Source organism: Heptranchias perlo, chromosome 35 (genome assembly GCF_035084215.1).
Source record: "Heptranchias perlo isolate sHepPer1 chromosome 35, sHepPer1.hap1, whole genome shotgun sequence".
NCBI lineage: Eukaryota > Metazoa > Chordata > Chondrichthyes > Hexanchiformes > Hexanchidae > Heptranchias > Heptranchias perlo.
In genome coordinates this window covers 12,718,175-12,739,918 of record NC_090359.1, presented here as the reverse complement: position 1 = coordinate 12,739,918, position 21,744 = coordinate 12,718,175, and the positions used below count along the sequence as shown (strand labels likewise).

General features: G+C 47.1%; 1 protein-coding gene and 2 non-coding genes across 3 annotated transcripts in view; 1 reads left to right on the top strand and 2 right to left on the bottom strand.

Annotated features, from left to right (window-relative positions):
• The window catches only part of LOC137302074 (zona pellucida sperm-binding protein 3-like), a 243,342-nt gene that overhangs the window by 145,448 nt on the left and 76,150 nt on the right, over nt 1-21,744 (top strand). The window lies entirely within an intron of this gene.
• Nucleotides 6,375-6,447, bottom strand: trnaf-gaa (transfer RNA phenylalanine (anticodon GAA)). The gene has a single exon. It is a non-coding gene; the product is annotated as a tRNA-Phe (tRNA).
• On the bottom strand, nt 14,722-14,803 carry trnal-aag (transfer RNA leucine (anticodon AAG)). The gene has a single exon. It is a non-coding gene; the product is annotated as a tRNA-Leu (tRNA).

Genomic DNA, 21,744 nt, shown 5'->3' with positions numbered 1-21,744 from the left:
AGTTACCATCCCCTGGATCACAAGATTCCACAAGTAAATTTCGTGAACATCCGGGTGGCTGTCTTTCCAGAGACCAGCCCTGCTTTCGTCGTGTTTTTCTGTCGAGCGGTCACGCAGATCGAAACGTATCGATTGGTTTCAAGGCACAAATGAACATTGGTGTGAATGGGACATGTGCCCAATAGAAACAGCGGTCGGAGCAGAACAAACTTAAAGGCGTGAGATCGTGAAAGTGAATGTCAGAGTCGGCAATGGAGCAGGAAAGTGTCCATGAAATGGGAGGAGGAAAGTAAAGGCGGCCTATTGACTGTGGAAGGAAGAAAAAGCTGGGAGAAGAGGCGGGTTTGAACTGTGGAACATCAAGTGCAGGCATGTGAGAGTGATGGGATTTGATGGAATATTAGATTTGCTTTCACGTATCAAAGATGACTGCATTCTATCAGCATGAGAGGCAGAAGACAAAAGAAGCAGCGCACAACACAGAGCACGAACCACTATCCGATCACGGCACCACATCCCACCTGTGCAAACGTTGTCTGTACTATTTACCTTTAACCTAGCAAAACGTCCCAAGGCGCTTCACAGGAGCGCATTTGAACAAAATTTGACACCGAGCCACAGAAGGAGATATTAGAAGCAAAATACTGCAGATGCTGGAAATTTGAAATAAAAACAGAAAATGCTGTAAATAATCAGCAAGTCAGGCAGCGTCTGTGGAGAGAGAAACAGAGTTAACGTTTCAGGTCGATGACCCTTCGTCGGAAATGGAAAAGGTTGAAGATTAAACAGTTTTTAAGCAAGTACAGAGTCAGGAAAAGGGATAGGGGAGGAAGGGGAGGGGAGGAAATAACAAAAGGGAAGCTCTCTGATAGGGTGGAGGTCAGGAGTGATTAAATAACAAAAGGGATGATGGTGCAAGTCAAGGAGGGTGGTGATGGGACAAGTAAAGAAACAAAAGATGGGTCAAGAGGAGCTGTAAATGGCAACATTAGAACCACAATCAGCACTTGATCTCCGAAAAAATGTGATCAGTGTTTATGATCTGAAGTTATTGAAATCCATGTTGAGTTCAGAAGGTTGTACAGAGCCTGATCGAAAGATGAGGTGCTGTTTCTCGAGCTTATGTTGAGCTTCATTGGAACGGAGTCGGAGGCCGAGGACAGAGAGGTCAGAGTGGGATTGGGACGGGGAATTAAAATGGCAACAGACCGGAAGCTCAGGTTCACGCTTGTGGACCGAGCGGAGGTGTTCAGCAAAGCTATTACAAATAAATCGCTGTTTCACCTGGAAGGAATGTTTGGGGCCCTGGAAGGTGGGAAGGGAGGAGGTGAAAGGGCAGGTGTTGCATCTCCTGCGCTCGAGTCGGAAGGTACCGTGGGGAGGAGAGCGGGTGTTTGGGGTGATGGAAGAGTGGACCAGGGTGTTGTGGAGGGAGCGGTCCATTATGAAGGCTGAAAAGGGAGGGGAGGGGAAGATGTTTTTGGTGGTGGCATCGCGCTTGTACGTGGAGGAAATGGCGGAGGTTCATACATTGAATGTGGAGGCTGGTGAGGTGGAAGGTAAGGACAAGGGGGACCCTATCATGGTTCTGGGAGGGAGGGAGGGGAAGAGGCAAGGGCAGAAGTGGAGTCAATAGGACCGACACAGTCGAGGGCCCAGTCAACTGCAGTGGAGGGGAATCCTCGATTGAGGAAAAAGGAAGACAGATCGGAAGCATTTGTGTGGATGGTGGCATCATCAGAACAGACACGACGGAGATGGAGAAACTGGGAGAACAGAATAGAGTCCTTAGAGGAAGCGGGGTGGGATGAAGTGTAATCAAGGTAGCTGTTGGGGTCGGTGGCCTTATAACAGATATTGGTTGACAGACCATCCCCGGAAATGGAGATAGAGAAGTCGAGGAAGGGAATGGAAGGTTCAGAGATGGACCGTGTGAAGGCGAGGGAAGGGTGGAAATTGGAAGCGAACTTGATTGGGGCGAGAGCAGGAAGCAACATCGATGTACCAGAAAAAGAGGTGAGGGGAACTGAGTAGTACTGGAACAAAGAATCTTCCACGTATCCCCCAGAAAAAGTCAGGCATAGCTCGGACCCACATGAGTTCCCATAGTGACATCTTTCATTTGGAGAAAGTGAGTGGAGTCAAAGGAGAAGTTGTCCAAAGTAAGAACAAGTTCAGCCAGACGGAGGAGAGTGGCGGAGGATGGGGATAGGTTGGGCCTTCGTTCATGGAATAGGCGGAGGGCCCGCAGGCCGTCCTGTTGTGGGGGGTGGTGGGGGGGGGTGGTGGTGGAGGTGTAGACGGACTGGAAGTCCATGGTGAAAAGGAGACAGTTAGGGCCGGGGAACTAGAAATTGTTCAAGTGGCGCATGGAGTTGTAAGATTCGTGGATATTGGTCGGAATAGACTGGACGAGGGGAGTGAAAGTAGAGTCAAACTAGGAAGAAATAATTATCCGGGGGCACGAACAGGCTGAGACGATGGATCTCATGGGTCAGTTCTGCATGTGGATCTTGGAAGGAGTGAGAAGCGGGGTTGGGGGACAATGAGGTGGAGGCCTTGGGGAGGAAGATCTCCAGAGGAGATGAGGTCATTGACGGCCTGGGAAACTATGGCTTGATGTTCGGTGGTGGGATCACGCTCCAAGGGGAGGTAGGAGGAGGTATCGGAGAGTTGGCGTTCAGCCGCCGCTAGGTAGAGGTCTGTTCGCCTCACAACAACAAGAGCGCCGCCATTGTCAGCAGGTTTAATGACAATGTCAGGGTTGGACCTGAGAGAACGGAGTGCTGCGAGTTCAGATGGAGGGAGGTTAGAGTGAGTGAGGGGAGTAAAGAAATTGAGACGGCCGATGTCACGCCGGCAGTTCCCAATGGAAAGATCAAGAGGGGGTAAGAGGATAGAGGGAGGGGTCCAGGTTGAATGAGAAATCTGAAGATGGGAGACAGGGTCCGCTGTGCGGGGGGAAGACTCCTGGCCAAAGAAATGGGCGCGGAGGTGAAGGCGACGGAAGAAGAGCTCAGCATCGTGTCGAGCTCGAAACCCATTGAGGTGGGGGCGTAAGGGGATGAAACTGAAGCCTTTGCTGAGGACTGACGTTCGGGGTCAGAGAGGGGAAGGTCAGAGGGAATGGTGAAAACACGACAAAGAGATTGGAGGGAGGGGTGGGGTCAGAGGAAAGTGAAGGGGAAGAAGGATCGGGAGGGTTGTTGGTATCTAAGAGTTGTTGAAACTTGCGGTCCTTGACATCTAAAAGGAAGGAAAAAAGTTTTTTGTTGAAGCGCCGGATGAGGCGAAGGATGAAATGGAACTGCGGACCAGGACAGCTCTGAAGTAGAGAGAGTCGGTGCTGCTGAAGAGAGAGTGTTTGATCAGGTTTCTACTGAAACTCACTTTCTCAGCAACTGTGTCCGGCTCCGACTTATTCCACGTGGATTCCAACTTAAATTCCACCCTTCATGTTTCGGATCCACCCATGATTCCAGATATCTCCATGATATTCAGCGTTCCTCCAACCACTGCTCCCGCCGCTTCCTGAGATCCACGCTCAACGCCACGCACCGCCACATGCTCACTCTCGACCTCTCTCTCCACGCATGGTTTTTATCCCATCCGCGCCATTATTGCATTTACCGTTTGATGTGTTGGTTCCTTCATTATATTCATCCAGAAGTCCTGGGTTTCAGTCCAATCCGAAGCCACGGTGGATGAATTTTGCATTGCTCGCTGAACTCTGCTCAAATCAGCAAAGTCCTGATTGGCGGCCGGAGGTGTTGCGAGTGTAAGATGTGAATAACGTGAAGTATCAATCAAAGTGCACAATTTCTGTTTAATCTTCAACCTTTTCCAGTTCTGACGACGGATGATCGACCTGAAACGTTAACTCTGTTTCTCTCTCCACAGATGCTGCCTGACTTGCTGATTATTTACAACATTTTCTGTTTTTTTTTCAAATTTCCAGCATCGGCAGTATTTTGCTTCTGATATCTCCTCATGTGGTTCAGTGTCAAATTTTGTTTGAAAACGTGACTGTGAAGCCCCTTGCGATCTTTTGCTACCTTAAAGGAGCTTTATAAATATCACAGGTAGAGCCGTTCCAGTTGTGGTGTGGCGCCATGATCGTATAGTGGTTAGTACTCTGCGTTTTGGCCGCAGCAACCTCGGTTCGAATCCGAGTCACAGCATCGTTTTTGTCTTCTGCCTCTCTTGCTCATCGAATGCAGGAATATATCAATCTTTAATGCATGAAATAAAACCAAATATTCCATCAAATCCCAGCACTCTCACATGCCTGTACTTCATGTGCCGTCGTTCAAACCCGCCTCTTCTCCCAGCTTTTTCTTCCTTCCACAGTCAATACGCCGCCTTTACTTTCCTCCTTCCATTTCATGAACATTGCCGACTCTAACATTCACTTTCACGATCTTATGCCTTTAAGTTTGTTCTGCTCCGACCGCCGTTTCTATTGGGCACATGTCCCATTCGCACCAATGTTCATTTGTGCCTTGAAACCAGTCGACACATTTCGATCTGCGTGACCGCTCGACAGACAAACACGACGAAAGCAGGGCTGGTCTCTGGAAAGACAGCCGCCCGAATGTTCACGAAATTCACTTGGGTGATCTTGTGATCCAGGGGATGGTAACTGAAGAACTGGTTTTTGTTTTGATGCTTGTTGGCTCTTTTCTCTAAACAGTTGAGTTGTGTGAGTGACGGGCAGCGCTACAGAGCTGTGAATGGCGGTTGAAAGGTGCACATTTGGCAAGTTGGGGCGGTGCAGTAAGATCGGAAGTGTTCCGCCTTGATCTTAATCGTTCTGTTGAAGCGTGAGATTGAATCAAGTAGAGGATAAATGTAAAGAGCGCCTGTGGGGAAAAAGGAGCGATTACAGGCCATGAGCAGAAGGTCTTTCAAATTCTCGTGGCGCAGGACGCTGTGTGTGGAAACGGCAGATTTTAAAGCGCGTGTGTCGGAAAGTAAAGTGCGATCTTGTGTGTGAGAAGAGCACAAGAAAGTTGTTCTTGAAGCTGCGCCCTTGAGGCAAGTTGCAGGTTGTCAGGAAAACTGCGATAGTGAAAGCTCAAAAATAAACCCTGAAACTGCTGGCAACACTCAGCAGGTCAGACAGTATCTGTGGAGAGATACTCGCTTTACCGGGGCCTCATTGTGCATTGATTAATATTAAAGACCTGCACAAGATGGACGTGTTGTACCTCAACAAGGCTGGGACCAATTTCCAGGCAGGGAAGTTCCTCTTGACTGAACAGAGAGCAATGCCGGCCGTTTTTGGGCGTCAGCTATTTTCAATCTGTATTAACGACTTAGATGAAGGGACCGAGTGCAATGTGTCCAAGTTTGCTGACGATACAAAGATAGATAGGAAAGTAAGCTGTGAGGAGGACACAAAGTGTCTGCAAAGGGAGATAGACAGGTTAAGTGAGTGGGCAAGAAGGTGGCAGATGGAGTATAATGTGGGGAAATGTGAGGTTATTCACTTTGATGGGAAGAATAAAAGAACAGATTATGTTTTAAATGATGAGAAATCATTAAACGTTGGTGAAATTAAAAAGGAAAATAGGAAAGCAAAGAGAGGGCATGAAAAAATAGGCCTCTTGCGCATCCACGATTTTCATCGCTCCACCATTGGCGGCCGTGCCTTCAACCGACTGGGCCCAAAGCTCTGGATTTCCCTCCCTAAACCTCCCCGCCTCTCGACCTCTCTCTCCTCCCTTAAGACACTTAAAACCGACCTCACCTGTCCCAATATCTCCTTATGTGGCTCCGTGTCACATTTTGTTTGATAATCGCTCCTGTGAAGCGCCTTGGGACGTTTTACTCCGTTAAAGGCGCGATATAAATGCAAGTTGTTGTTGTTGTTGGGGTGGAGAAAGGGTTTTCTTTCTTTTTATCACTCTTTTCTATCTCTCCATTTCTTTCCTTTCTCGGACTCTGTTTTCCGGGTCTGTTTACTGACACACATTACAATCTGTGTCACTCGGTGTCGAACAATGTGAGGCAATGTGTTTTATTCCCGCTGTGTTATCTCTCTGGCGGTTTGCTGATAAATGTTTAACTCGCGGCCTGTTCCCGTTAATGGTCACAAGCAGTAACAGACAGACAGCGCGTGTCTGACCGCCCTGAGATGTGGAAAAGGCATCAGTTTAGGACAAATGCATCAAATCAAATGTTCATCGAGCACCGAGAAAGACAAAAACCAGAGAGAAAGGCAGAAGGAAATCGAGAAATAAAAGCTAAATACAGACATCCTTGATGTCTCTCTATTCCATCCCCAACCGTTCAGTGTCGGGTAAAAATGTCAGTGTAAATAAATGTTCGAGAATCGGCCCAAAGAAGAAGAAACAAAATAATCCAAAAACTGCCGGAACCCGGGATCGAACCAGGGACCTTTAGATCTTCAGTCTAACGCTCTCCCACCTGAGCTATTTCGGCCCCACGTTAAACGCCCCTTTGTGTCAGCCTCTTGGAATAAAATATAACCCCGGGTGGAATTGCCCCTCCCGCCCATTCCTCACTTCGGGAGAATGAGACCGACCATCAAGGAGAGATTTTCTGATCCTGTCGTTGAATCTCATTTATATTAAACATTCCTTGAACTCTCTGCCGGGGGGATTCAGAGCTGGGGTTCGCCATGAACCAGCTTCCCCTCAATTCCCAGCTTTATCAGTGAATCGACCAACAAACGCTCGAGAGAGCTCAGGTTATATTAATAATAAAAACAGAAAATGCTGGAAATACTCAGCAGGTCAGGCAGCATCTGTGGAGAGAGAAACATCCTTTCAGGTCGATGACCTTTCATCAGAACTCTCTCCACAGATGCTGTCTGACCTGCTGAGTGTTTCCAGCATTTTCTGTTTTTACTTCAGATTTCCAGCATCTGCAGCATTTTGCTTTTGTTTTGCAGCTTGTATTAATGTTCTCCTGATGATATCTTAATATTATCTTGTTTTTGGGCCATTTTATCAGGTTCATGGACAAATTCTTCCATCATCCCTTCTCCCACATCGCTCCTCTCTCTCATTCATTATTTTCTCCTTTCAATCCAGGACGGGAATCAGAGCTCACCCCCCGAACCCTCCGCACACAGACCCCCGTCTACCACCCCGTGTGATCCAAGAGACAATTCAATACATTACACTCTGTATAAACACAGAAAGCTGACACACCAGGGGAGATCGCACAGTTTTGGACACGGAGTGAAATAAACTGAAGTGTTTATAAAAAGTTACAGATCACAACACGTGTCTCTGTCTCTCTCCGCCATCCCGGCCTGTGCGGGGTGAGCTGATCTCAACTGGTGTGGTCCTGAGTCCCACACAGAGCAGGATAGTCACATGTTCAATCTCCAGCCTGCACTGAGTGAGCTGATCTCACGAGGTGTGCGACTGAGCCATGGTGCAAGAAAAGCCGAGGCTCAGTCCTGGGCCTGTGCCGAGTGAGCTGACTCAATGTGTTCCTGGTAATTTTCATCAACATCTATGAATGTGGCAGCACAAGTTGGTGAAACCTTTAAAACAGCATCCGGTTCCTTGGCTTAATAATAGAGAAATAGAGCACAAAAGCAAGGAAGTTATGTTAAACGTTTATAAATCATTGTTCAGGCCTCATCTGAAGTATTGTGTCCAATTCTGGGCACTATAATTTATTAAGGAGGTCAAGGTCTTGGAGAGGATGGAGAGGAGATTTCCCAGAATTATACCAGGGATGGGGTTTAGTTGTGTGGAGAGACTCGAGAACCTGGGATTGTTCTGCTTCGAGCAATGAAGGTTAAGGGTAGAAGTAATCCACGTGTTCAAAATTAAGAGGGGTTTTGATCGAGTAAATAAGGAGAAACTTCACCCACTGGCGGGAGGGTCGACAACCAACGGACGCAGATTTAAGATAATTAGCAAAAGAACTAGAAGGGAAATAAGGAGGTTTTTTTACACAGCGAATTGTTATGATCTGGAACGCACTGCCTTAAATGATGGTGGAGCTCGATTCAATCGTAACTTTAAAAGGAGAATTGGATAAATACTTGAGTATCTCCCCACAGATACGACCTGACCTGCTGAGTGTTACCAGCAGTTTCTGGGTTTATTTTTGAGCTTTCACTATCGCAGTTTTCCGGACAACCTGCAACTTGCCTCAAGGGCGCAGCTTCAAGCACAACTTTCTTGTGCTCTTCTCACACACAAGATCGCACTTTACTTTCCGACACACGCGCTTTAAAATCTGACGTTTCCGCACACAGCGTCCTGCCCCACGAGAATTTGAAAGACCTTCCGCTCATGGCCTGTTGTCGCTCCTTTTTTTTTCTTTCAACCGCCATTCGCTGCCCGTCGCTCACGCAACTCAACTGCTGAGAGAAAAGAGCCAACAAGCATCAAAACAAAAACCAGTTCTTCAGTTACCATCCCCTGGATCATAAGATTCCCCAATAAATTTCGTGAGCAATCGGGCGGCTGTCTTTCCAGAGACCAGCCCTGCTTTCATCGTGTTTGTCTGTCTGACTGTGGAAGGAAGAAAATGCTGGGAGAAGAGGCGGGTTTGAACTGTGAAACATCAAGTACAGGCATGTGAGAGTGCTGGGATTTGATGGAATGGATAGGTTTTCGCCACCAACAAAAAATATTTCTTGTGTATACTTAAGATTGATATATTGCTGCATTTTATTAGTGTGTGTGGCAGAGGATAAAAAGTTATGCCGTGACTCGGATGCGAACCGAGGTTGCTGCGACCACAACGCAGAGTACTAACCACTATACGATCACGGCGCCACACCTCAGTTATAATTACTGCACCCGAACCACAGCAATAAGCAGCGCCTCAAACTGTGTCAGAACAGCGGTCCAGCCCCTCCCACGGCCCATCCTTTAAATATCCACCCAGCAATTTCACCAGTGCTGGTTTCATCAACTTGTGCTTCTTTTTGAATTGTTCTCGGTATTATCTGTCCTGATCCTTTACTTGGCCCACTCGAATACTAGAATCATAGAAAGACAACAGCACGGAAGGAGGCCATTCGGCCCATCGAGTCCCCGCCGGCTCCATGCAAGAGCAATCCAGCTGGTCCCACTCCCCCGCCCCATTCCGGTAGTCCTGCAATTCCTTTCCTTTCAAGTACTTATCCAGTTCCCTTTTGAAGGCCATGATTGAATCTGCCTCCACCGCCCCCTCGGGCAGTGCATTCCAGATCCTCATCACTCGCTGTGCAAAAAAGTTTTTCCTCATTTCACCTTTGGTTCTTTAGCCATTCACCTTAAATCTATGCCCTCGGATGCTTGACCCTTCCACCAATGGGAACAGTTTCTCTCCATCTGCTCTGTCTCGACAATTCATGATTTTGAATACCTCCATCAAATCTCCTCGCAACCGTCTCTGTTCCAAGGAGAACAGCACCAGATTCTCCAGTCTATCCACGTAACGAAAGTCCCTCATCCCTGGAATCATTCTTGTAAATCTCTTCTGCACCCTCTCTAAGGCCATCAGATCTTTCCTAAAGTGCGTTGCCCAGAACTGGACACAATGCTCCAGTTGTGGCCAAACCAGTGTTTTACAAAGTTTCATCATGACTTCCATAATTTTTTCTCTATGCCTCTATTTATAAAGCCCAGGATCCCGTATGCTTTTTAACCACTTTCTTAACCTGCCTTGTCACCTTTAACGATTTGTGCACATATACCCCCAGATCTCTCTGTTCCTGTACCCCTTTTAGAGTTGTGCCCTCTAGTTTATTTTGCCTCCCCTTGTTCTTCCTACCGAAATGTATCACTTCGCATTTTTCTGTGTTAAGTTTCATCTGCCACGTGTCCGCCCATGCCACCAGCATGTCTATATCCTCTTGAAGTCTATCACTATCCTCCTCACTGGCCACTCCCTTCCAGGTTTTGTGTCATCTGCAAATTTTGAAATTGTACCCTGTACACCCAAGTCCAAGTCATTAATATATATCAAGAAAAGCAGTGGTCCCAGCACCGACTACACGGCATCTACACTTTTGTCCAATGCCTCCAGAGTGAAGCGGGATCACTTTTCACTCGTAAACCAGCAACCCTGATGTTAAAATCATCTGCCGGAGAAAGACGTGATTTCAGCGCGGTGACACTGGGCCAGAGTAAAGTTCAGTTAATGTGATTGCCGAGTGGCGAGGGAGTCAAAGGATATGGGGAAAAGGCGGAAAAGTGGAGTTGAGGTAAAAATCAGATCAGCCATGATCTCATTAAATGGCGGAGTTGGCTCGAAGGGCCAAATGGCTGACTCCTGCTCCTATCTCTTATGGTCTTATGATCTTATGGTGGTGAGAGGGTGGATTTGGAACTCCTGTGCGGCTGCTTTGCGCAGGTAACACGACTTGTTACAAACTAAACCATTAATTCACCGAGCTAAAGTTTGAGGTTGTAGCGACAAGAACCTGATTACATTAATTACAGGAAATTAATGAAACTCTGTGAAAGATGAATAATTGTTGTAATCGCCATTGATCAACCGATAACTTTCTGCTGCAGACTGACAGAAACACTGACATGGACACTGGGTGAGAGAGAAACTTTAATCAGTTTCAACAACAACAACTACAAATACAACGTCCATTTATATCACACATTTAACGTAGCAAAACGTCCCAAGGGGCTTCAAAGGAGCTTTTTAAACAAAATTTGACACCAAGCCACAGAAAGAGATATTAGAAGCAAAATGCTGCGGATGCTGGAAATCTGAAATAACAACAGAAAATGCTGGAAATAATCAGCAAGTCAGGCAGCGTCTGTGGAGAGAGAAACAGAGTTAACGTTTCAGGTCGATGACCCTTCGTCAGAAATGGAAAAAGTTGAAGATTAAACAGTTTTTAAGCAAGTCCAGAGTCAGGAGAAGGGATGGGGGATGAAGGGGAGGGGAGGAAAGAACAAAAGGCAAGGTCTCTGATAGGGTGGAGGGCAGGAGTGATTAAATAACAAAAGGGATGTTGGTGCAAGTCAAGGAGGGTGGTAATGGGACAAGTAAAGAAACAAAAGATGGGTCTAGAGGAGCTGTAAATGGCAACATTAGAACCATAACCAGCACTTGGTCTCCGAAAAAAATGGGAGCAGTGTTTATGATCTCGAGTTGTTGAAATCAATGTTGACGTCAGAAGGTTGTAAAGAGACTAATCGAAAGATGAGGTGCTGTTTCTCGAGCTTCCGTTGAGCTTCATTGGGACAGTGTAAGAGGCCGAGGACAGAGAGGTCAGAGTGGGAGTGGGACGGGGAATTAAAATGGCAAATGACCGGCAGGTCAGGGTCAAGCTTGTGGACTGAGCGGAAGTGTTCAGCAAAGCGATCACCCAATCTGCGTTTGGTCGCCCCAATGTAGAGGAGGCCGCATTGCGAGCAGCGAATACAGTATATTAAGTTGAAAGAAGTACAAGTAAATCACTGTTGCACCTGGAAGGAATGTTTGGGGCCCTGGGAGGTGGGAAGGGAGCAGGTGAAAAGGCAGGAGTTGCATGGGAAAGTGCGGTGGGAGGAGAGCGGGTGTTGGGGGTGATGGAAGAGTGGGCCAGGGTGTTGAGGAGGGAGCAGTCGCTTCAGAATGTTGAAAGGGGAGTAGAGGGGGTGTTGTGTTTGGTGGTGGCATTCCGCTGGAGGTGGTTGAAATGGGGGAGGATGGTACGTTGTATGTGGAGGCTGGTTGGGTGGAAAGGAAGGACAAGAGGAACCCTGTCGTGGTTCTGGGAGGGAGGGGTGAGGGCAGAAGTGGCGGAAATGTGATGGTCACGGTAAAGGGCCCTGTTAACTACAGTGGAGGGGAATTATCGGTTGAGGAGAAAGGAAGACTGATCGGAAGCACTGGTGTGGAAGGTGGCATCGTCAGAACAGATGTGATGGAGACAGAGAAACTGGGAGAAGGGAATAGAGTCCTTACAGGAAGCGGAGTGGGAGGAAGTGTAATCAAGGTAGCTGTGAGGGTAGGTGGGTTTATAATAGATATTGGTTGACAGCCTATCCCCAGAAATGGTGATAGAGAAGTCGAGGAAGGGAAGGGAAGATTCGGAGATGGACCGTGGGAAGGCGAGGGAAGGGTGGAAATTGGAAGCAAACATGATTGGAGCAAGAGCAGGAAACGGCATCGATACAGTCATCAATGCAGCAGAAAAAGAGGTGAGGGAGGGGAGCTGAGTAGGACTGGAACAAAGAATGTTCCAATTATCCCACAAAAAAGGGAGGCATAGCTAGGACCCATCAGGGTTCCCATGGCAACACCTTTTATTTGGAGGAAGAGGCAGAGGGCCCGCAGGACGCCCTGGTGGGAGATGGAGGTGTAGACGGACTGGACGTCCACGGTAAAAAAGGAGACAGTTAGGGCTGGGGAACTGGAAACTGTTTAAGTGGCGGAGGATGTCGGAAGAGTCATGGATGCAGGTCGGAATAGACTGGAGGAGGGGAGAGAAAATAGAGTCGAGATAGGAAGAAATTGGTTCCGTGGGACGAGAACAGGCTGAGACGATGGATCTACCAGGGCAGTCCTGTTTGTAGATCTTGGGAAGGAGGTAGAAGTGGGCTGTGCGGGGTTGGGGGACTGTGAGGCTGGAGGCCGTGGGGGGAAGATCTCCAGAGGAGATGAGGTCAGTAACGGTCTGGGAAACTATGGCTTCATGTTCGGTGGTGGGGTCATGGTCCAGGGGAAGGTAGGAGGAGGTATCGGAGAGTTAGCGTTCAGCCTCCGCAAGGTAGAGGTCTACTCACCTCACAACAACAACAGTGCCGCCCTTGTCAGCAGGTTTAATGACAATGTCAGGGTCGGACTCGAGAGAACGGAGTGCTGCAAGTTCAGAGGGAGGTAGGTTAGAGTGAGTGAGGGAAGTAAAGAAATTGAGACGGTCGATGTCACGCTGGCAGTTCCCAATGAAAAGATCAAGAGAGGGTAAGAGGATAAAGGGAGGGGTCCAGGTGGAACGGGAATTCTGAAGATGGGAGAAATGGTCCGCTGTGCGGGGGGAAGACTCCTGGACAAAGAAATGGGCGCGGAGGTGAAGGTGATGGAAGAAGAGCTCAGCATCGTGTTCAGCTCGAAACTCATTGAGGTGGGGGCGTAAGGGGATGAAGCTGAGGCTTTTACTGAGGACTGACGTTCGGTGTCAGAGAGGGGAAGGTCAGAGTGAATGGTGAAAACACAACAAAGAGATTGGAGGGAGGGATGGGGTCAGTGGAAAGTGAAGGGGAAGAAGGATCGGGAGGGGTGTTGGAATCTAAGAGTTGTTGAAACTTGCGGTCCTTGACACCTAAGAGGAAGAAAAAAGTTTTTTTCATAAAAGCGCCGGATGAGGCGAAGGATGAAATGGAACTGCGGACCAGGACAGCTCTGAAGTAGAGAGAGTCGGTGCTGCTGAAGAGAGAGTGTTTGATCAGGTTTCTACTAAAACTCACTTTCACAGACACATCTCCTTCCTCAGCAACTGTGTCCGGCTCCGACTTATTCCACGTGGATTCCAACTTAAATTCCACCCTTCATGTTTCGGATCCACCCATGATTCCAGATATCTCCATGATATTCAGCGTTCCTCCAACCACTGCTCCCGCCGCTTCCTGAGATCCACGCTCAACGCCACGCACCGCCACATGCTCACTCTCGACCTCTCTCTCCACGCATGGTTTTTATCCCATCCGCGCCATTATTGCATTTACCGTTTGATGTGTCGGTTCCTTCATTATATTCATCCAGAAGTCCTGGGTTTCAGTCCAATCCGAAGCCACGGTGGATGAATTTTGCATTGCTCGCTGAACTCCGCTCAAATCAGCAAAGTCCTGATTGGCGCCCGGAGGTGTTGCGAGTGTCAGATGTGAATAACGTGAAGTATCAATCAAAGTGCACAATGACGCCCCGGTAAAGCGAGTATCTCTCATCGGATATTACTGCACCGCCTCAACTTGCCAAATGTGCACCTTTCAACCGCCATTCACAGATCTGTCGCGCTGCCCGTCACTCACGCAACTCAATTGCTGAGAGAAAAGAGCCAACAAGCATCAAAACAAAAACCAGTTCTTCAGTTACCATCCCCTGGATCACAAGATTCCCCAAGTAAATTTCGTGAACATTCAGGCCGCTGTCTTTCCACAGGCCGGCCAAAGAAATGGGCGCGGAGGAGAAGGCGCCCATTTCTTTGTCTGTCGAGCGGTCACGCAGATCGAAATGGTTTCAAGGCACAAATGAACATTGGTGCGAATGGGACATGTGCCCAATAGAAACAGCGGTCGTAGCAGAGCAAACTTAAAGGCGTTAAATTGTAAAAGTGAATGTTAGAGTCGGCAATGGAGCAGGATGTGCCCATGAAATGGAAGGAGGAAAGTAAAGGAGGCCTATTGATTGTGGAAGGAAGAAAAATCTGGGAGAACAGGTGGGTTTGAACTGTGGAACATCAAGTACAGGCATGTGAGAGTGCTGGGATTTGATGGAATAAATAGGTTTCCGCCAGCAACAAAAAATATTTCTTTCATGTGCTAAAGATTGATTTCTTGCTGCATTCTATTAGCAAATGTGGCAAAGGATGAAAGAGGTAAATGAAACAGTATTGAAACTCGTATTCGAGCCGAAGTTACTGCGATGATAACGCAGAGAATGAACCACGATAGGATCACGGCAACGAACATCAGGTGGGGCAGTCGTGCCCGAACAACAGCAATGTCGCGCACGGTGCTGCTTGGAAAAGAAGGATGTTTGGTCATCTGGTTAAAAAACATGCACTTTAAATTCTGGCAGTGGTGGGATTCGAACCCACGGCCCCGAAGAGACTGGAGCCTTAATCCAGCGCCTTAGAGCGCTCGGCCACACTACCACCTGATACTGATGTGTTCAGCATCTGCTATCTGGTGATTGAAATGTGGTTTTCTTGCTTTTTGACCTTTGAATCCAGTATTTTCCATTGAACGAATAAAATAAATGGGCTTTCTGAGCAATGTTCATACGACGAGGTGACCGAGTGGTTGAGGTGATGGTCTGTTAATCCATTGTGCTCTGCACGCATGGTTTTGTATCCCATCCGCGCCATTATTGCATTTACCGTTTGATGTGTTGGTTTCTTCCTCATATTCAATCAGAAGTCCTGGGCCTCGGTCCAATCCGAAGCCACGGTGGATGAATTTTGCATTGCTCACTGAACTCTGCTCAAATCAACAAAGTCCTGATTGGCGCCCGGAGGTGTTGCGAGTGTCAGATGTGAATAACGTGAAGTATCAATCAAAGTGCACAATGACGCCCCGGGAAAGCGAGTATCTCTCCACCGATACTGCGATTTATTGATTTATGCAACTGTCATTTGCAAAAGAAACAAATGTATTTTTTGTATATCTTTACAGGTAATGAAAACCCCATTTTGACCAATTCCTTGTTACTGTGGTGCTGAGTATCCCCGCCTATCCCCTGGGAGACTGGTGTTCCATTCTCTGATGATGTTATTGCTGCCTTGAAAAGTTTCACTTTCATTTATCTGTAATATTGGATGTGGAAAATACAATGAAAAACTGACTCGGCCTTGCCCACTTCCAAAATTTGATTTCACAGCGATTTTCAAATCTGCTCTCTGCCTCACTTTTCAGCTCGATGTGAGAACCACAGTAATGGGCAAGAAATAAAACGGAGAATCGCGCTGTGAACAGACCGGGTCTCAGTCACCAGCCCGAAACAGAGAGAGGCGGACCGACAGAGAGAGGAACGGAGAGAGACAACCATCTTCAGCCAGAAGTGCCGGGTGGATGATCCATCTCGGCCTCCTCACGAGATCCCCACCATCACAGAATCCAGTTTAACATCGAGGTGAAGAGTGACGCAGAGAGCAGATTTTAAAACCGCTGGAACATCAGCAAAATTAAAGTGAGGCAAGTGGGAGTCAACTCTGAGTCAGTTCCACACTGTATTTTCTGCAGATAAACAAAAGTGAAGCTTTCAAATGCGATAAAGTTATAAACTCCTCATCGGGGAATTGAACCCCGGTCTCCCGTGTGACAGGCAGGAGATACTCACCACTATACTAACGAGGAACTGCTATATTGAACGTACACTCATCCCAGATGGTGTTCGACATGCTTCATGTGTCAGTGCATTTCTTTTCACTGTTTATTTGATGACAGTTTGTTTAATTGTCGACGGGCCACTGTTGTAAGAACCTTTCACATTTCCATCTCTTTGTTAGACAATGAACAACTGACTCTGTCTTTCTTCTGTTCTTTCTTTCTCTCTTATCGTGGTGAGTTGCCCTGCCTTCGTCCGGGGTTTAATTCCCCGACAGGGGGGAAGCATTTTTAAGACGCCAACTTTTAATTTTATGTCCTCGGCTGTCTTCTTCTTACAAAACTACAGAGAAAAATAGAACAGAAAAAAAAATAAACAGGTGATTGTCACTATCAGAATATGATTGAACGGAGACGGGTTGGGGGCTGGATGCACGCTGTGTTACCGAGCGATCACTCATTGCGATTTTAACTGAGCAGTGGTTAAGGTGATAAATTTTAAATCCATCGTTAGATTTGCACCTTTACCTAGTTTAAAATGGGTTCCTCAGTGATATAAATAAACCGATAACAACCCCGAAACCCCAGCGGGTATATTTTTTCCAATACTGAGTGACGGTCTCAATTTCCATTGAAATTTTCAATCAGCAAATTCCAGCGGTCGTTATGAGTTTGACAAACTAATTTATGTCCTTGACTATTTCCTGGAAATGATCAAAATGGGGTTTTCCTTACCCATACAGATATATAAATAAACACATTCGGTCATTTCGCCAATGACAGTTGGATAAATAAATAAATCGCAGTATCTGTGGAGAGATACTCGCTTTCCCGGGGCGTCATTGTGCACTTTGATTGATATTTCACGTTATTCACATCTTACACTCGCAACACCAATCAGGACTTTGCAGATTTGAGCAGAGTTCAGTGAGCAATGCAAAATTCATCCACCGTGGCTTCGGATTGGACCGAGGCCCAGGACTTCTGGATGAAGACAAGGAAGGAACCAACACATCAAACGGTAAATGTAATAATGGCGCGGATGGGATAAAAACCATGCGTGCAGAGCACAATGGATTAGGAATCCATCACCTCAACCACTCGGTCACCTCGTCGCATGAACATTGCTCAGAAAGCCCATTTATTTTATTCGTTCAATGGAAAATCCTCGACTCAAAGGTCAAAAAGCAAGAAAGCCGCATTTCAATCATTAGATAGCAAATTATGAGGAAACACTATCAATTGGTAGCGTGGCCGAGCGGTCCAAGGCGCTCTCTGTCGGGATGTGGGTTCCGATCCCACCGCTGCCAGAATTTAAAGTGCTTAATACTTTAACGACATCACCAAACATCCTTCTTTTCCAACCAGTACCGTGCGCGACATTGCTGTTGTTCGGGCACGACTGCCACAGCTGATGTGCGTCGCCGTGATCGTATCCTGGTCCATACTCTGCGTTGTGGTCGCAGGAATCCGAGTTACAGTACAGTTTTGTTTACCTCTTTTGTCCTCTGCCACATTTGTGAATAGAATGCAGCAAGAAATCAATCTTTAGCACATGAAAGAAATTTTTTTTGTTGCTGGTGAAAACCTATCCATTCCTTCAAATCCCAGCACTCTCACATGCCTGGACTTGATGTTCCACAGTTCAAAACGGTCTGTTCTCCAGGCTTTTTCTTCCTTCCATAATCAATAGGCCGGCTTTCCTTTCCTCCTTCCATTTCAGGGACACTTTCCTACGGCATTGCCGACTCTAACATTCACTTTCACGATCTTATTTGTTCTGCTACGACCGCTGTTTCTATCCCATTCTCACAGTTTTTCTTTCTCCGTCGCGTCTGTTCTGACGATGCCACTTTCCACAACACTACTTCTGATATGTCTTCCTTTTTCCTCAACAGAGGATTCCCCTCCACTGCAGTTGACTTGGCCTCGACTGTGTCCGTCCTATTTCCTGCACTTCTGTCCTTATCCATTCCACTCCCTCCCAGAACCACGGTAGGTCCCCTTGTCCTTACCTTCCACCCCACCAGCCTCCACATTCAACGTATCATCCTCCGCCACTTCCACCATCACCACAAACATCTTCCCCTCCCCTCCCCTTTCAGCCTTCCGAAGGGACCGCTCCCTCCAGGAAACCCTGGTCCACTCTTCCATCACCCCCAACACTCGCTCTCCTCCCCTCGGCACCTTCCCATGCGAGTGCAGGAGATGCAACACCTGACCTTTCACCTTCTCCCTTCCCACCTTCCAGGGTCCCAAACATTCCTTCCAGGTGAAACAGCGATTTATTTGTAATAGCTTTGCTGAACACCTCCGCTCAGTCCACAAGCGTGACCCTGAGCTTCCGGTCGCTTGCCATTTTAATTCCCCGTCCCAATCCCACTCTGACTTCTCTGTCCTCGGCCTCTTACTCCGTTCCAATGAAGCTCAACAAAAGCTCGAGAAACAACACCTCATCTTTCGATCAGGCTCTTTACAACCTTCTGAACTCAACATTGATTTCAATAACTTCAGATCATAAACACTGATCACATTTTTTCGGACAGCAAGTGCTGATTGTGGTTCAAATTTTGCCATTTACAGCTCCTCGAGACCCATCTTTTGTTTCTTTACTTGTCCCATTACCACCCTCCTTGCCTTGCACCATCATCCCTTTTGTTATTTAATCACTCCTGCCCTCCACCCTATCATAGTCCTTCCCTTTTGTTCTTTCCTCCCCTCCCCTTCCTCCCCCATCCCTTTTCCTGATGCTGGACTTGCTTAAAAACTGTTTAATCTTCAACTTTTTCCATTTCTGACCAAGGGTCATCGACCTGAAAAGTTAACTCTGTTTCTCTCTCCACAGACGCTGCCTGACTTGCTGATTATTTACAGCATTTTCTGGTTTTATTTCAGATTTCCAGCATCCGCAGTATTTTGCTTCTAATATCTCCTTCTGTGGCTCGGGGTCAAATTTTGTTCAAAATCTCCTGTGAAGCGCCTTGGGATGTTTCGCTACGTTAATGGTGCTGTATAAATAGTTCGGGCAAAAACTCACTGACTGACGTGAGGCGCCGTGATCGTATCGTGGTTCGTACTCTGCGTTGTGGCCGCAGCTACCTCGGTTCGAATCCGAGTCACGGCATAGTGTGCGCTGCTCTTTTTGTTCTCTCCCGCGCTTGCGAATATAATGCAACAATTTCTCAATATTGAACACATGAGAAAAACATTTTTTGTTGGTGGCGAAAACCTATTTATTCCATCAAATCCCAGCACTCTCACATGCCTGTACTTGATGTTCCACAGTTCAAACCCACCGCTTCTCCCAGCTTTTTCTTCCTTCCACAGTCAATAGGCCGCCTTTCCTTTCCTCCTCCCATTTCATGGACACTTTCCTGCGGCATTGCCGACTCTAACATTCACTTTCACGATCTCACGCCTTTAAGTTTGCTCTGCTCCGACCGCTGTTTCTATTGGGCACATGTCCCATTCGCACCAATGTTCATTTGTGCCGTGAAACCAGTCGATATATTTCGATCTGCGTGACCGCTCGACAGACAAACACGACGAAAGCAGGGCTGGTCTCTGGAAAGACAGCCGCCCGAATGTTCACGGAATTTACTCGGGGAATCTTGTGATCCAGGGGATGGTAAGTGAAGAACTGGTTTTGTTTTGATGCTTGTTGGCTCTTTTCTCTCAGCAGTTGAGGTGCGTGAGCGACGGGCAGCGCTACAGAGCTGTGAATGGCGGTTGAAAGGTGCACATTTGGCAAGTTGGGGCGGTGCAGTAAGATCGGAAGTGTTCCGCCTTGATCTTAATAGTTCTATTGAAGCGTGCGATTGAATCGAGCAGAGGATAAATGTAAAGAGCGCCTGTGGGGAAAAAGGAGCGATTGCAGGCCATGAGCGGAAGGTCTTTCAAATTCTCATGGCGCAGGACGCTGTGTGTGGAAACGGCAGATTTTAAAGCGCGTGTGTCGGAAAGTAAAGTGCGATCTTGTGTGTGAGAAGAGCACAAGAAAGTTGTGCTTGAAGCTGCGTCCTTGAGGCAAGTTGCAGGTTGTCAGGAAAACTGCGATAGTGAAAGCTCAAAAATAAACCCAGAAACCGCTGGCAACACTCAGCAGGTCAGGTAGTATCTGTGGGGAGATTCTCAAGTATTTATCCAATTCTCCTTTTAAAGTTACGATTGAATCGAGCTCCACCATCCTTTAAGGCAGTGCGTTCCAGATCATAACAATTCGCTGTGTAAAAAAACCTCCGTATTTCCCTTCTAGTTCTTTTGCTAATTATCTTAAATCTGCGTCCGTTGGTTGCCGACCCTCCCGCCAGTGGGTGAAGTTTCTCCTTATTTACTCGATCAAAACCCCTCTTAATTTTGAACACGTGGATTACTTCTACCCTTAACCTTCATTGCTCGAAGCAGAACAATCCCAGGTTCTCGAGTCTCTCCACACAACTAAACCCCATCCCTGGTATAATTCTGGGAAATCTCCTCGCCATCCTCTCCAAGACCTTGACATCGTTAATAAATTATAGTGCCCAGAATTGGACACAATACTTCAGATGAGGCCTGAACAATGATTGAAAACGTTTAACATCACTTCCTTGCTTTTGTACTCGATTTCTCTATTATTAAGCCAAGGAAACATATGCTGTTTTAACGGCTTGAACAAATCGTGCTGCCACATTCAAAGATGTTGATGAAAATTACCAGGAACACATTGAGTCAGCTCACTCGGCTCAGGCCCGGGACTGAGCCTCGGCTTTTCTTGCTCCGTGGCTCAGTAGCACACCTCGTGAGATCAGCTCACTCAGTACAGGCTGGAGATGCTGCCTGACCTGCTGAGTGTTTCCCGCATTTTCTGTTTTTATTATTAATATAACCTGAGCTCCTTCGAGCGTTTGTTGGTGGATTCACTGATAAAGCTGGGAATTGAGGGGAAGCTGGTTCATGGCGAACCCCAGCTCTGAATCCCCCCGGCAGAGAGTTCAAGGAATGTTTAATATAAATGAGATTCACCGACAGAATCAGAAAATCTCTCCTTGATGGTCGGTCTCATTCTCCTGAAGTGAGGAATGAGCGGGAGGGGCAATTCCACCCGGGGTTAGATTTTATTCCAAGAGGATGACCCAAAGGCCAGTTTGATGTGGGGCCGAAATAGCTCAGTTGGGAGAGCGTTAGACTGAAGATCTAAAGATCCCGGGTTTCAGCAGTTTTGGGTTATTTTGTTTCTTCTTCTTTGGGCCGATTCTCGAACATTTATTTACACTGATATTTTTACCCGACACTGAACGGTTGGGGATGGAATAGAGAGACATCAAGGATGTCTGTATTTAGCTTTTATTTCTCTATTTCCTTCTGCCTTTCTCTCTGGATTTTGTCTCTCTCGGTGCCCGATGAACATTTGATTTGATGCATTTGTCCTAAACTGATGCCTTTTCCACATCTCAGGGCGGTCAGACACGCTCTGTCCGTCTGTTACTGCTTGTGACCATTAACGGGAACAGGCCGCGAGTTAAACATTTATCAGCAAACCGCCAGAGAGATAACACAGCGGGAATAAAACACATTGCCTCACATTGTTAGACACCGAGTGACACAGATTGTAATGTGTGTCAGTAAACAGACCCGGAAAACAGAGTCCGAGAAAGGAAAGAAATAGAGAGATAGAAAAGAGTCATAAAAAGAAAGAAAACCCTTTCTCCATCCCAACAACAACAACAACTTGCATTTATATCGCGCCTTTAACGGAGTAAAACGTCCCAAGGCGCTTCACAGGAGCGATTAT